The sequence below is a fragment of the Bacillus rossius genome, chromosome 17, assembly GCF_032445375.1.
Source record: "Bacillus rossius redtenbacheri isolate Brsri chromosome 17, Brsri_v3, whole genome shotgun sequence".
In the NCBI taxonomy this organism is placed as follows: Eukaryota; Metazoa; Arthropoda; class Insecta; order Phasmatodea; family Bacillidae; genus Bacillus; species Bacillus rossius.
Window position 1 is genome coordinate 1,974,241 of NC_086344.1, and position 15,460 is coordinate 1,989,700.

The 15,460-nt window shown below is 37.2% G+C and overlaps 1 protein-coding gene across 3 annotated transcripts in view; it reads right to left on the reverse strand.

Moving 5' to 3' along the window:
* LOC134540764 (alpha-tocopherol transfer protein-like) overlaps positions 1–15,460 on the reverse strand; it is a 146,561-nt gene that overhangs the window by 19,437 nt on the left and 111,664 nt on the right. The gene's annotated exons all lie outside the window — the stretch shown is intronic.

Sequence of the window (15,460 nt, forward strand, 5' to 3'; positions counted from 1 at the left end):
TTCTTCCGAGAGTGATACGTGTTTGCAAGTTGTGTTTTCAACCACATTTCTCGACACTCATCACGCGTAGTTTCCACACCCGCCGCTAGAATCCGCTACCAGATCAAGTAGGTCAACAATTGAATCATTCGATTGCCAGAGTGAAACGTTAAACTATAAAATGATACTACTAGTTCTTTTCTAATTTTAGTTTTAGGACCCACAAGTTGCTGAATTGATAAACAGTCTGTAGCTGTAAATTTTACTTTGTTTCATTACTTCCACCTCTGAGGTGTTACACATAATTTATAGTTTTATTTGTGGATTATAACCAGTAAATATTTTCTGCAATTGTATAAAAATGACATAATTATATATAGTTGGAAGTATTGGCATATAACACCATGACGACGGCAGAAATGCCAATTTTGGTGAAAAGTTAATCCAGGGAAACGGCTCCGATGAAAGTGAAAAAGGATTGAAAGAAATACAAACCCCCGGCTTTGGACCTGATTTTCGACAAAGGAATTTGATTAAAATACTGCCCATATTGTTGAAATTCAATAAACGATTAATAGTATAAAGTTTTCCATTGGCTTCTGAACTTTGGTTCGCGCCATTCGCCACGGATGGCAGCACCTTTATTACACATTTCTGTTCCATGCGACTTCCGTTTCATTCACAAAATTACTCCTACCAAATGTCGTATACTGAGAGCGAAGATGTTTACACATCAAAATAACACTGTGGGCTTCTGCACGTAAAGCCTGAATCTTGAAAAGTTTTCGTAACACTTCATTTCAAATGTGGCCGTCCAAAACGCAAGCCAAAATGCAAGAAATTTGTAAATTACACAATACTTGCGTTACGCCTTTGCGCCTTGCGTAGTTATTAAACCGGAACTCTAAAATGTATGTTTCATCTTGCGTTTTTTTTTTCGTACTCTGTATCAACCCCAGCCTTACTCTGTACTGCAAACTAAGCGTAGAGCACGCTGTAACCAACGATCAATACCTGAAAAGATTAGAAACCAGAAGTGATTTTTCTGCACCCACATACAATCACCGACTACACTGCTATCTACGATTCTATAAATGAAGTAACGTGATCGAAAGTACTTGATGATAGAATGTATTGAAAAAATCGATTGGTAATGCGTTCTTTGTAAGCTCGAACGGAGGCAGTAGATAAAGATAACTATCAGTCTCGCACAGAAGAACATAAATAATAATAATAATGCCTAAATAATAGTTTATAACCAGGATGCTCGATACAATTTCAGTATGCTGAAGGTTTTTTTTTATAAAAACAATTATTTGCATTATGGACTACCTTATACCTGCTAATTTCATTTTCTTCAGTTATTATAGAAGCTATAAGGTGGTAACACATTACCGCAATAAACCCGACATTTAACAAACAGTCATATAAATAATGATTTATGTTTTATGACTATTTATTAATAATGTCGTTAATTTAATCCCGCCGTAAATATTTCAATTATCATTTATTATAATCTTTGACGCTCTCAGCGAATTAAAAAAAAATAACCTAGGCAGGTCTAGTAGCGCTACCTATCGTGGCAATTTTAAACACTACTCGGGTACATATCGGGCTACTTGGGTTGCCACCCACTGGCTGCAAAGCTGGGTGCACAATGGGGGGAAAAAATTACAGTAACAGCAGGTCGTGCGCACAAGATTTGGCGGCCATGTTTTCGAACTTACTGACTTACAAGAGCGCATAGAATGGGAATGGGAAAGAGGTCGTGTGAATGGAAAATAAGTATTGTGCATGGTAAAGAGGTCGTGTGCATGGTAAAGAGGTCGTGTGCATGGTAAAGAGGTCGTTTGCATGGTAAAGAGGTCGTGTGCATGGTAAAGAGGTCGTGTGCATGGTAAAGAGGTCGTGTGCATGGTAAAGAGGTCGTTTGCATGGTAAAGAGGTCGTATGCATGGCAAAGAGGTCGTGTGCATGGCAAAGAGGTCGTGTGCATGGCAAAGAGGTCGTGTGCATGGCAAAGAGGTCGTGTGCATGGGAAAGAAGTCGTGCGCACGGAAGGAAAATTAATATATATATTTTATTTCTGTAACAGGTGCATGGGGCAACAACCAACGACAGCAAGAAACTGTCGAGATATTACTATGCTCAGGTGTGATTCATGCTAAAAAAATTAATTAATTATATTACTTATAATAAGTTAACAGCAAAAATTTTAAATAAAAATATGTGACGAGGCTAGAAAGGTTAACCAAAAATTTAAAATAATTAAAATTAATTTATATGTTGAAAAATTTTGCTCACAAATAGTTGATCAGATGTCAAGGCATAATAACTTGGTAGTTAATATATTAAATTAGTAACACTGCCAACAGATGTTGGGTACATCGTTTAATTTAACTGGCTGAAATTAACAGTAGTAGTTTAATTGTGAAGTGATTCCGCGCAGATTGTGTTGATAGTCGTGTGCTTGCCAGCGTAACAACTTGAAATACAATATCTCAACAAACAATATAATATTGCAAAAAGTTGATTAAGAGGTGTACGAGATCCTTATTTTTATGATGTTTGTTCAAGTGTGTATGCGCGTGTGTATGGTTATTTAAATTGTTTGTTAAAGGTTTAAAAAAATTAATCTTAATGTATTTGGAATTAGTTTTATTTTAATTTTTTTGTTAAATATATTACAGTCTCGGGATTACTTTAAAAAAAATATTTCTGATAAATCAGTAACATGAAGTTTAATATGCGTGAGTAGTGTTTAATAACTTGCTAGTAACTGGTTTGTTGATTAATTTTTCTTGTATTTTGTTTGTTGTTTATCATGTTCTTATTTACTGTCATTTATCTAGGTTAGTTTGGTTGTAACTTTACATTTAACTGTATAACATGTCTGTGGTTAAATGGCAGACAAGGCAGCACGCCTTAAACTAGGCCGCGTGAGATAAGTCGATGAATAAATGAAATGAAATGAATGTTCGCGGCCTGGTGGAGGATCAGTGAGATCCCGGCCTCTCCATTGGCCTTGACGCCGGCCAATCAGGTGAGAGTGACGTCACGGCGGGCGAATGCGGCACACGCCTCGGCGTTGAGGCAACAAGCCACATGTGAGCCCCGGTGTTGCGATAGCGGCCAAGGCAACGCGCACCTCCAGAGCCGCTGAACCTGTCTTCATTTGGGACCCGCCTGGCCAGGGTTACACAGCAAGTCCATAAACTAATGTCGCAGTCATGCATCTAATAGCATCAACAGTAAACGTTGTAGTGTGTTGGTTCAAGGTCACAGCTAACGAGCTTCAGGCGCCCGCCTCGTCAGGGGTGTAGTGTGTCAGCGAGGCGGGATGATAAGCGCGACGCTCGCTGGTGCTTCTAGAGCGGTGTCTCCTCTGGACTGGCGCGCAGTCTTCTCGTCGTGCGCATGAGCGGTGACCGTAACATAACATGGAAATGAAGATAATGGTGTAATGCAAGTCCCTTAAGTGCTTTCAAGAATCTGTACCGGTTGTTATACGCCTAAAAATTACTCTGAAAACATGCGTTTTAGCCATTCCAACTCTTCTAAAATTCAATTTAAAAACTTAATCCAAATTCATAAGTACTTTTAGGCCCTCGGCGAACTCTTAAATACTTTCCGTAAGCAGAACCCACTTACCTGAGCACACATACTGTGTGCAGAGCTTTAGGAAAAAACAACGGAATTTCAGAACTACTCAAGATATCCGAGTGGGGTTCTTTTTAGAAAAGCAATTATTATAAGATTTCTTTAAGGGCCGATAAGTAGTTTTGTTTCCAGACTACGTTTTTAACCTTTACTTTTAGAAGAGTCAAAATTGCTAAAAGGCCTTATTTTTTTTAGAGTAACTTTAGGCATAACACAACAGTTACAGATTCTTGAAATCACATAAGGGACTTGCATTGCACATTTACCTTCATTTCTCAGCCATATAATGTTACAGTCACTGCTCAAATTTCATAGTACATAGTTCTGTGTACGACGAGAAGACTGCGCGCCAGGCCAGAGGAGACACCGCGCTAGAAGCACCAGCGAGCGTCGCGCTTATCATCCCGCCTCGCTAGCACAGATACACAGGCGGGACCCTTACAAAAACAGTTTTAGATAAGCACATGCGCGGGTGCCGATTTGTTGTTTTTCTCGCTTGCAGCTCCACCTACGCAAAAATGGCGACTCCTTGAGCGTAAAGCTTTGTGTGTTCTACAATTTGCTAAGAGTGAATCTGTAGTTTCAGTTCAAACTTCCGTTCAAAGTTTAATTCTGATCCCCCAAGTGGCCAAACCATCCGCCGATGGTATACATAAGCAATTCGAGACGACAGAGCTCTGAAATCCAGCCAAAGTGTTTGTTTTATTCACAATAAGTAGAGACCGGAAAAATTCGCGGATTCATTTCGCTATATGCTAGAATGCAAATAATTGTATTTTTATGCAACTTCTGCCATTGGTTCGCTGTTTTAACCTGGAGGACTGTGGGCCAATTATAGACCCTCAGTCAAAGCAGTATCGAATCACGAGTCTCCCAATTGAGACGCCTCACAAGTCAGCAGCCAATGAACAGGCGACGTTTGCCTGAGTGTGCACAGGATCATGGAGTCTAGCCTGGAGGTCATTGAACCCGCGAATTTTTCCAGTCCCTATTCATCACTCAACAACGCCACACCACCTCCTGGTATAACTTAGTTGATTCGGGCCCGGGTGCGTGACGCCGCGCCGGGTGGGCGCTGCCTCGCTACGGTCGCCAAGTCGGGAACGTCGAGAGGGGCAGCAGCAAGCTGCACGAGTCGCACGAGCCGCACGTGCGTGCCACTTCGACTGTTCCGTAACCCACGTGCATGCCTCCGCCCGCTCCAGAGATATGCGAGTCGCGACAGGTTTGTTGCGTAAAATGTATGTAAAGTCGGTTTACGGACGATAGTTTAACGTGACAACGTCATAACAAAACATTGATGAAATGATTGCATACTTCTATAAATAAAATTGAATCATTTTTATCGAATTATCACTTTTTTTGTATGGATACAAAGAAGGAGTTAAATGAAATCTACAATTTAATTGATAAATTTACTTTTATTTGCACTCATTAATTCAAATTTGTTTATTAATTTAACGAAGAGATTATTTTAACTATGGCTTTTATACATGTATGCTATTTAACTTCTTCCAATCCGTGTTATTCTGTTAAGGATAGGACGATGATAGGAAAATTAGGAAACGAATGTGAGTGTTTCAAGTTGAATGTGCCTCGAAAAAGTCAAATTGATGGTTGTTCCAATCGAGTGGAAGAGAGATAGATGCGGCGCAAGCGTACAATGAGCGTAACGGGACACAGCATAACGGGACAATGTGCGTAACGGGACACTTTTTCGTGCGTGCAGCCGGCGTTCATCAATTTATTAGACGTTGTCGCGTCAAAAAAAATTTAATGTGAGCGTGGAGTCCTCGCGACACAGAAGTGAAAATTCTAGCTTATTATTTACAGACAGAGATAAACTATCAGTAATTTTGAAATGCAACCTCTTTGCTATAGTTCGCTTTCTGAATCGTTAAACGTTGCTCGCCACCATCAAACGCACAAATCAATTAGCAGCGAAAAACCACTGGAAATTTTAAAATAGAAACCATTCCGATATAACCATGGCTTTGGACCTGATTTTCGATGGTAATTGTGTTATTTTTATGCTCAAAAGACTAAAATGAGTCTGTTAATAATTCCTACAAACAAAAATTAACCTTATTTAGTCGATTTAACATTTTCATTACATTATTTCATTACAATGTTATTAAAAAAATTACAGTGACGAGATTTTAACTATATCCATTTGAGGTTAACAAGCACGAGCTTTAGTGTTGCCCGTTGATAAATTAGAAGGAGAGTATGTATTCTAATCATTCTAATTCAATTTATTATGTTTTTAAAAATTGGGATTAATTCTTAGTATGATTAATTTAGCTCACCAAAATATAATCCATAGTAGTTTCACTATCAAAGTTTCATTTGGCAAAACAACACGTTTGGTATGTCCCCTAATGTCTACGAAAGTAACTATGTCTTTGTATCACATTTTCGTTAGTCGAATTCTGTTCCATTTTCACAAAATCACTCCTACCAAATGCCGTATACCGATAGCCAAGATCTATAAGTATCAATAAATTTATTTCACTATTTATACTGACAGAAACCCTTTTAATTTACATTAGGTTACGAAAGTAATTCTCATAATTATTAATATTTCTTTTTTTGTGCGGTATGGTCGTGGGGTATAATATGCTTGACTAATGATCATTTTTGGGGGGTTCGATCCTCTGCTAGGTCACTCAGATTACAGGAAGTAGTACTTGATCATTATAAAGTGATAACTTTAAAAATAAATTTACAATAACATTGTACAATTACAAGCTTTAAGGTAAAATAATGAGTTATTTTTTGGAAATACTACAAATTAACATGTTAAATTTTAGTGTAAATTTAGTAAATTATGCAGCAAAATTAACTAACAGTTGGGGTTAATTTACATATGCATACATTATTTAATTTGTATAACACTGAATAAAAATATACCGACAGTCATGGCATATTTACCAACCTGTTTAAATTGTAATTTTACACTAAATGTATGCAGCAGCAGAGCATCCACTGATGTTAGTGTGATTTTACACTGACACGTGTTTTATTATTACTAGAGACCGGAAAAATTCGCGAATTCATTCGGCGATAGGCTAGAATTCGAATACATATAACTTTTATTTGATTTGGCTATTGGCTTACTGTTCATCTGGACGAATCTCAACCAATTATAAACCTTCAACCAAAGAAGGATCGAATCACAGACGAACCAGCTGAGACGACTCACAAGTCGGCAGCCAATGAACATGCGTTATTTTCCCGAGTGTACAGGGAATGTGCAGTCTATCCTGAAGGCCATTGAACCCGCGAATTTTTCAGGTCCCTAATTATTACTCGTGTGTTTAAGTAAAAATACACCAACACGCGTTGGTGTACAGTTACAATATTGGTGGAGACTTTTCTGTCACATAAATTTTGTGTAAAATTACACAAGCTTCTTTACACCGAGGGAAAATATGCAATTATACAAAAACAAATGTCTGTGAAGGTTCTGTTAATAGTTCAAGAGGAGTCTAGCAACTTTTTTCTCTCAAAGAAAGTGAACTAAGCACCCGTTAATTTACGATTATAGGTATACGTAAATTACGAGGATCTTTCGATTATTTTTGGCTAACGTTCTTCGTAAATTTAAGACGATAATTAGTTCCTGCAAACACAGTTGTTTTATCAGTGTACAATTACGAGACAGTCACAGAAAACAGAAACCCAGGATTTGTATAACTGTATTGCAGAGAACACAAATATTTTTTTTTTTTAAATAAATATATATTTTACACAAAAAAATTCTGCAAAGGTGAAAATGACAGCAAAAATGAAAAAATATATATATCGTTTTACTCATTGATTCTAAATTTCTCGTTAAATTATCTTTCGATTGCTTTTTTTTATCAATTGAATCAATTGAATATTTACTTCTTTTTTTTTTCAAATTACTGCTAAGGTGTTCTCTGTTATTTGCCAGCCTTGGTTATTTAGCTTGAACTGCTGGTAAATTTTTCAACCATTATTGACAAGGTGTTTCACCGACTATGCTCGTTTGCATTACTTACGGTCACTGATAAAAAACACACGCAGGATAAAAGAAAAAATCAGTTGTGTAAAAAAGTGCTGGTAGTTAGGAAAGATCCGACATAATGCCGTACGATTATCTTCTTACGACATCGTAGCGTAACCTCTAAATGGCAAACATTATGACAGGTTTTCCATCTGCAATTTTAAGTAGCCATCTTTCGTTGCATGAATTGAAAATGAACGTTCGTCCATGGATGTTAAATTTTTATGTATTTCCCCCCCCCCCCCTCGCCCTCCCTAATTTTCAATGGGTACTTTACATACCAATTGACTCTATTAAACAGGAGGAGTATAATTCGAAGGACAACTTCAACTGCACGTTCATCACAAAAAAATTGGGTGTCTGTAAAGTCGGTTTACGGACGATAGTTCAACGTGACAACGTCATAACAAAACATTGATGAAATGATTGCATACTTTTATGAATAAAATTGAATCATTTTTATTTTAATAATAAAAGAATAAATATTTGAAATTATACTAGTAATCAGATTTTTAAAATGCAAGAATAATTAACCTTTATTGCCGAAATTGTTGTTGTTGTAAGCAATGAAAACCACATTAACTTTTCACTTCACTTTTTAAACCGTCAACGAAACAGTTCACATGTAGATGACTTGTAATTAATTTTAAAAACTTGCGTTTAGCTATAAAGTTTAGATATAATTATGAACAAGTTTTCATATAAATAAATTGTATCAAATATATATCATTAATTATATGAATCACCATAATTTATTAGTCAATTATAACATAATATATTATTACTGCACTCGCCGACAAATGATATTTTTTTAAATAATAAAATAATAAATACATAATATTATACTAGTAATCAGATTTTTAAAATGCAAGTATATTTAACTTTTATTGCCGAAATTGTTGTTGTAATAAGCAATGAAAACCACAGATTAAAATTCGTCGAGAATATTTTACGTTTTTATGTCTTCCAGTGCATAAAATGGTATGCAATTGTGGCCCCGGGCACGAAATTTTATTTATAATTCATTAATAATAATGCCCCTCGCGATAAAAAAGGAAAATATGTATTAACAAGTGCCTGATTGCCGCGGAAGCGGCTAGATAGCGCGATTCGTTCGGTTCGCGTCCGTCACCGTAGAGGACAGCACCTTAGGGGAATAATATTATTTCGTTTTTATAATACGATTTTATAACAAATACGCTTCCCAAATACACTAAACTTATTTATAATGTGTTACAATATTTTTTAAAACATTGTGTAAAAGATCCTGGGTGTAATTTCAATTATTATGTGTAACTGTAAAACACCATTGTGCGTACAAAAACTTATTTGAAAATTCAACATTTCTTTTAACTAACCGTACCGAATAGGCTGAAAATCGGTGGACGATCGTTAAATTACATAATATTAATAATTCAAACTACGAAAACATGATTGAAAAGTCAAATCGATGGTTGTTCCAATCCAGTGGAAGAGAGATGCGGCGCAAGCGTACAATGAGCGTAACGGGACACATCGTAGTTGGACAATGTGCGTTACGGGACACTTTTTCGTGCGTGCAGCCAGCGTTCATCGATTTATTAGACGTCACGTCAAAAACTATTTAAACTAACACACAGGGCGATAGCGCAATATGACAGTGTGTTGGACATAAAAAAATTACACACAATTATTGTTTGTATGACTATGACCTATGATTTTCTGTTTACCCAAGGCGATCGGTTGAACGGTTTAGAAGTTGATGCGCTGCAGCGCCATCTAGCGGTGAGTTGCACAAAAAATGGATGGCATAAAAACCTTCTCTATGAAAAAAAAAACACTTCGATGTGCCAATTGTCATGGCGATCGGCCAAACTGAGTAGGAGTTTTATCAACGTCAAACAAACATACATACCAACATATTATATACATATGACGAAAATTTTTCGTTCGACACTAGAACTATGGATGATTAAAATCATCCAGACCCCAATGATCCACATTAAAAACGTTCTACATTATTTGTAATTAAAACAATTAATATCAAAATCACAACTTCGAAAGGCATAGGCAATACCAGCCTTGGAAAACACTTCAAACCATAAGTCGTGTTTAGTTTTCAAATATTTTTTTCAGTGATGAACCTGCAGCTATCGTTCGTCCGTCGAACTAGGATAATTTTGAATAGCGAGCAAGAAATTAAATATCAGACCGAGTGTGCGAACGGAGAAATACAAAACACCTTTAAATACATTTAACTCTGCCCATTAGGTAAGTACAACCAAGATAAGTACAATGTAATGCAAGTTTTTTTAGGATGCGTTGCCTCGAGATAAATTACACAACAAGGTACAATCATTAAAATAATCAGTCACTGAAGCTTGTTCATCTCAATGTCACTCTGAAGCTACAAAATGCTTATCAAATACGGGAATGTAAAAAAAACTCAATTCCATTAAGTCATTGGCATAACTGTGGTTTCCACAAACCCGTTTTCTCTAAAATAGTTTTCTCTACCTGCCTTTTTTTCCTTTAAAAGATATTTTCCTTTCGTTTTACCTAAAAGCTATTAGCTTAAGTGCGTTATCCAAAAAGATATTTGTTTTACTTCATTTTCCCTAAAAGCGATTTTCCTAACTCAATTCCCTTAATGCGAATTCACGAACTAAATTATCTATAAATGTTGAAATTTTTCTCAATGAGTTTTTCTTAAAATAATTAACTGCGCTTCCCTTAAAAGCGTTTTGCCTGGAGACATTGCATCTAAAACAAATATTTTCTGAGCTAAAACCAAAAAAAACTTGTGTTGTGCCTAGTTTCATTTTGCCTTACTCTGTATATCTCAAAGGTTTTTTTTTGTCCATCAACTTTTATTGTTTCTTCGTGCTTTTTTTATCCTATAATGGACTCTAAAGAAGGTGCATGGAACATTCAGACTCTGACATTTGAATATTCTTACGAAATACGCTTAAAAAAAAGGTTTTTTTTTGATGCACAATAATATAGTGTGGTGCTACAAGGATCTATTTTTTTTCCCCTCCACTAACTCACAACATTCAGCAGTCTATAGTCAACGTTCGCTTTAGAACCATTTGGAAAGTCTCAACCCATCTGGAACTTGGTGTACCTTATTACAAGTGCGTACAGTTGTACGCAGACCGGTTTCGAAATGTCATCCGAAGGTTAGCTCGTTTTGGTTTTATTATGTGGCCTGAAAAAACCGTTTGGTTTTCCCTCTTCATAGAGACCTACGTAGGATTAAAAAGAGAGGAGGAAAGAAAAGGGGGGGGGAGAGTGTGTGTGTGTGTGTGTGTTTCGAGGAATGAGTGTAAATGAAAGAGTGCTGTCTGCTGGAAAGGCCAAACCTCATCTGTCCCTGGAAGCGGTGTTCTTTTTTTTCTTTTTTAACAGCAAGTTCACTTACCATCACAGCGGCCACAGTCGAGTGTGGGTCATTGCCAACCGCATGTCTAGCGAAGTGATTGAGTACTTATCTATCCTCTATGTCGCCTTCCATTTCCAGCCGTGACCACGAAGGTAACGATTCAGGGGTGCCAACACAAATCTCTTTTAAAAAAAATTTCCACGACTTTTCCCTGCCTGATTTTTTAATTCTAGCAACTTAGCGGATGTTGCACACAATATTTCACAAATCCAAAGGAAATCTTTATAGTATTAACTTTTAGATGAGTTTTAACAATATGGGAAGTATTTTGATAACAAATTCACCGTCCAAAATCAGGTTCAAAAGCCGTGATTTAATATTTTTTTCAAGCCTCGTTCGCTTTTATTGGAACCATTTCATTATATAGCAATCAAGGTGCTGGCAGATATGAGCATGGAACTTTCCCCATCAATTAGCATATCTATGACATTTCCTCGACTTTTCTACCATTTCAAGAGTTAATACCCTAACTTTCCCTGACCAATTCCCACTTACCTGACTTTAACCGGAATTTTTCCCTGACTTTCAGGATGTGTACATCCGCGGTACACCTCCTTCATGCATTTGGGAAGTTGGATTCGTGGATGGCTTTCAGTGCGAGAGGTTTGTGGACTGCGTCCCGGGTATGGAATGAGTGTTAACTTTTCAAAGTCCAAATACGTTCAAAAATACACCTAAGTCAATCACATCGTCAAAAACTTGTCAATAAAGGCTGGCGGTTGGCTAGTTTTAACTCGAAACATGATAAACATAAAATATAAATAAATATTTTTTTTTTTTTAAGGGAACGAATCTTTCAGTCATCGCCAGAGATGTATGACATCTAACCTCGGTAATAAGCAAATTCAGGTGTTCTCATGTAGCAAATACACTTGCAATACGAAAACTCGTTCACGAATTTTTAACGTAGAATTATTTAAAATAATGCGGAGCGTGATAAATACACGCAAATTGTGTTTTCAACTACATTTCTGGACGCGAATCACACGTAGTTTCCAAACCCGCCGCTAGAATTCGCTACCCGAACAGAGCGAATGGTTAAATGAAATAATGATGAAACGGCACCGATAAAAAACAAACAACTTCAAAAAAACCAAACCCCCCGCTTTGGACTTAGTTTACGACAAGAAATTTTACTAAAATACTGTCCATCTAGCTAAAATTCTTTGTAAACCGGTAATACTATAAAGTTTCCCTTTGGCTTTGTGATCTTTGGTTAGCGCCATCCGCCATAGATGGCAGCACCGTGGTTACACATTTACGTCCAATGAGACGTCCGTTTACACATTAAGATGGTCAGATTCCTGGCCTCCCACCAAGGCGCGAGTGAAAACCCCTGGTATTTCGCGAGGGGGTCAACATAGCGGACGTTTCTATGGTCGGGTTGCCGTTTCCCCCTCCCCATCACCATATCATTCCGCCAACGCTCCAATCACATCTCATAGCCCCTCATCATCTCTAATGAATCCGAGTACCACGAAACGTTTAGGGCCATTCAGTCATAAATAAGAGACCGGAAAAATTCGCGAATTCATTTCGCGATAGGCTAACATACAAATAGTTACACCTCAGTGCTGCCTCTGCTATTGGCTCACAACTCACCTGGATGACTCTGGGCCAATGAGAAACACCCAACCAAAGCTTTATCGAATCACAGGCTGCTACGCTGGGACGTCTCACAAGACAGCAGCCAATGAATGGGTGACATTTAACCGTGTGTACGTAGAACTATAGAGTTCATCCTGCAAGATCATTGAACCCGCGAATTTTTCCGGTCTCTAGTCATAAAGTCATTTATTAATTTATTCCCAATATCGCCAGTAAATGACGTCATCCATCCCACCGAATGAGTCCAAATAAATACGTTCGCCAAGGAAAATAGTATAATTGGTAGAGACCGGAAAAATTCGCGGATTCATTCGGCAATAGGCTAAAATTCAAATAAATATACCTCTTAGATGATTTTTCTATTGGCTTACTGTGTATCTGGACGAATCTCAACCAAAGAAGGATCGAATCACAGACAAACCAGCCAAGACGACTTACAAGTCGGCAGCCAATGAACGTGCGTTATTTTCCCGAGTGTACAGGGGAAAGCGTAGACTATCCTGAAGGCCATCGAAACAGCGAATTTTTCCGGTCTCTAATAATTTGTGTTTGGATCGTGCAATACATGGAATCGTTATACACTATGGTCTAGAACTTACTTTGTAAAGTCACAGTATTTATCTAAGTTTGTAATCATATGGAAATTCTAGTGACTTGCCTCTGTGAACAACAACATATATTCCAAGACTACATGGGTTTTGCTTGAAGGGCATTGAGAAAGGTAACCTACAATTGTATGTTTATAGTTCAAGTCCAGTGTCACAACTCTCAAGATTTTTTTTATCAACCCATTTATCACTCATTTAAGTGTAGGTTTAAAATAATGTCATGTGATTTGTGTTAATTTAGTTATTTCTTAGTTAAAAAAAATTATCAACTACCAAACTCTTCATTTAATTCATTCATTTGTAGGATGAAAACTCTGATGATATTAAAGCAAAACGTTTATTAATTCATTTTTATCGCTTGCAAAGCAACAACATATCTGTGAGCCAAAACAAAGATAATTTATCACTTCTTGTCTGTGAAACGTCTATAAACAGAATGCTAATTTTTTTTAGTAGAAGATTTTGTTATGATTTAAATATTTCGTACATATGATGGATTATTGCGTCAGTTTCTCTCGTAAAGAATGTTTTTAATCACATACTTTTTCCAGAAAGGTACGTCAGAAATGTCCTTAATTGAATAAAAAATTAGTTGTCTGAAAAGTCGGTTTAGGGACGATTGTTTAACGTGACAACGTCATAACAAAACATAAATGAAATGATTGCATACTTTTATGAATAAAATTGAATCATTTTTAATTTAATAAAAAAAGAATAAATACTTGAAATTATACTTGTAATCAGATTTTTAAAATGCAAGAATAATTAACCTTTATTGCCGAAATTGTTGTTGTAATAAGCAATGAAAACCACATTTACTTTTCACTTCACTTTATAAACAGTCGAGTGGAAGAGAGATAGATGCGGCGCAAGCGTACAATGAGCGTAACGGGACACAGCGTAACGGAACAATGTGCGTAACGGGACACTTTTCCGTGCGTGCAGCCGGCGTTCATCGATTTATTATACGTTGTCTCGTCAAAAAGCGAGCACCAGCTGGTTCATGTTACCACGGGACACGACTGGACAGGACGAGCGGACCCTGACACGATTCGTGGGCCGAGCGGACCAATGCCATCGCCCGAGGCTGAACCTGCCGGGCTGCTTTCACCAATCCCAGCTCGTTACACACGCCGGGGAAAACCCCAGCCGGCGGAAGCGAGGTTAGGGTCGCTGCGAAGCCCACTCATTACGTGCTCAACATCGTCAACACACTCGAAAGTAGGCCGTGCGAACAGAAGTAGCTTGGCTTCTGGGTTGTGGCCGCGTCCTTGGAAAATGTTTTCACCAACGTTTCGGTCGACATTGCAGTCGCCATCATCAGGGAGCGAGCAGTTACCTACCTGGCCACGGCTACAACCCATCAGAAGCCAAGCTACTTCAGACAATGGCCGTGAAAGCCTGCGAACATTATGGCTGAACAAAATATTAACTTGGTTCGTCCAATCGGTTCTGTGGTAGGGTATTTTTAAATTCTACTTTTCCCATGTATGCTGTCTGTTTTATAGTGTATTTATATCATGTATATCATTTTATCCTTTTTGTGTGTATTCGTACCCAATTTCGCAGGAAGAGACCTTCGCATTTGTAATTGCGACTCTTGTGTAACCAGGTGTGTGTGTATTATTACTATCATTATTGTATATATTTGGCCTCGTTGCCTCTGTACTCTCTTTTCTCAATGAATAAACAGAATTTTTGAAAACAAAAACCAACAGTTGAGGATTATCTTTCTCATCTCCGAGATACCTGTACTTTCAAAAATACCTCTGTTCAGCATATATATATATTTTTTTTTTCATTTTTACAAAAGATTCCTTTGGAGATAGTTTATAACACTACAAGCAAGATTATTGTAAATTTGTACCACACATGGCTTTGGTTATTTTTGCATATATGAAATACATTTTTTCGCGAAAAATTCGCTATATAATCTTATATTTTAATTGATGTTTCCTTAAAAAATAATCTTATTAATTCACGAAAAAAAATTGAGTATTTAATAATTGGACTTCATTTTGTTTTATTATGCTTATTACTTTGCGCAGTTAATGTTGTAAAGCTATGCAGGGAAAAGTTTTCAAAGAACTTTAACTATTGGAGGTACTGGGAAAACACAAAGCATAAATGCTCGGGTAAGAATCCGAA